The sequence below is a fragment of the Crocodylus porosus genome, unplaced genomic scaffold (genome assembly GCF_001723895.1).
Source record: "Crocodylus porosus isolate Cpor-Errol unplaced genomic scaffold, CroPor_comp1, whole genome shotgun sequence".
NCBI classification, from domain to species: Eukaryota; Metazoa; Chordata; order Crocodylia; family Crocodylidae; genus Crocodylus; species Crocodylus porosus.
The window spans coordinates 13,118,606-13,120,163 of NW_017728949.1; positions in this window are offsets into that span (position 1 = coordinate 13,118,606).

Sequence of the window (1,558 nt, forward strand, 5' to 3'; positions counted from 1 at the left end):
GCGCGCTCTGTTCGCGCTGCGCGGCTCAGGAGCGCGGCTCCCTACCGGCTCAGCTATATGGGACCCGGAGGGCTTCCCCTCCAGATCCGGCTCAGCTGTGCCGAGGCCCTCCGCCCCACTTACCTTCGGGGGATCAGCTGCTGCTGCCCCCGCTGCCGATTCCTCTGCTGCTGCCGCCGCCGCCGCTGCCTCGGGTCAAAAGTTAGTTATGGGGCACACGTGCGTGCGGGTCTGGGTTCTGGACCTCTCCTTGGGTCCCTAGGAACCTTCTCCCCAAACCTCTAGACTGCTGTTACCCTCCTTATTAACTTTCTGGAGCTAGAGCCATCCTGCTGAGGTGGTGTTCTCCCAGCAGGTCAGGACCTGGACTTATACCTGCTGGCTCCCTGGTTCAGCTGACTCCCTCAGTTAGCCCTGGCCTGCACCTGCCAGTGACTTTGCAGGCTGCCTGGCCTCAAAGTGTCAGGCAGCCCTAGTGCCCTTCCACATATGGAATAAACATCATATTGTCTACAAGATGAGAAATTAATATTTTATCACTACATAAAAATAGCTTGCAGTACACTAAATTGTTGCATGCAATGCTGTATTAGTGGGAAGAAATAAATGGAAAAAAAAATCTGTAAGAGTTAGCATTGTAGGTTGAAGATACAATACAGATATCTTTCACCTATGGACCTCAACCTCAGAAAGCTTCAAAAGGTAGATAAGAGTAATTGTCGCCCAGGGAAAGTAGACACAGTCTGGAACATGCCAGTTGAAAGACTTATGAGCATAATTTCTGAAGAATGAATCTCTCAGTTGAGCACCGATAAAAAGGGATGAGAATATGCCAGACATCTCAGCACACAGATTGCTGAGCACTTTTCAATATCTGACCCCAGCTCTGGGTACTGCACACATAAAAACACGATGCTTATTGTTCCAGGTAATGACTAGCAAAGCACTGTAGAGCTGTTATGCAGGAACCTGAGGGCATGGGCACCTGTACATTTGGAGCCCTTTCAGAAGGGCAGTGTAGCAGCGTGGGGTCCTAGGGCTGGCCGTGAACTCCCCTAGCACCCCCTACCATTCCAATGCGATATTAAAAGCACCCTCGTATCTTGCCCGCCACGTCTTTGATGTCAACAATGTATAAGGGAGGCTGCCCTTAGACCGCTCTGATATTATCTCGGTCTTTATTCTGTCTTGGGTGACTCGGTGCACCTCAGTCCTAGGGGCTATGCGTGGCTCCAACCACCCCTGTACCACGCCCCAAGACTCGCAGATGTACCAGACGTTGTTTGGTCAATTTCCCTCTCCTGCGCCCCACCGGCGCTTCTGGCTTGCCTCCCTGGCACTCATCAACAATCTCCACCCCGGCTCTGGGGCTTCTCGCAAGTGCCTCCCTTTTGCTCTGGGGCTCCTCATCTACCACCCTTGCTCTGGGGCTGGGGTCAATGCATCCCAAATGCTGCACCCTCTCTGGCACCAGGGTCCCCACACTACTGTGGAGCCCCTATGAGGCCTCGTCCAACCGCTGATAGCCTCACCTGGTCCTCCGGTGCAACAACAACAA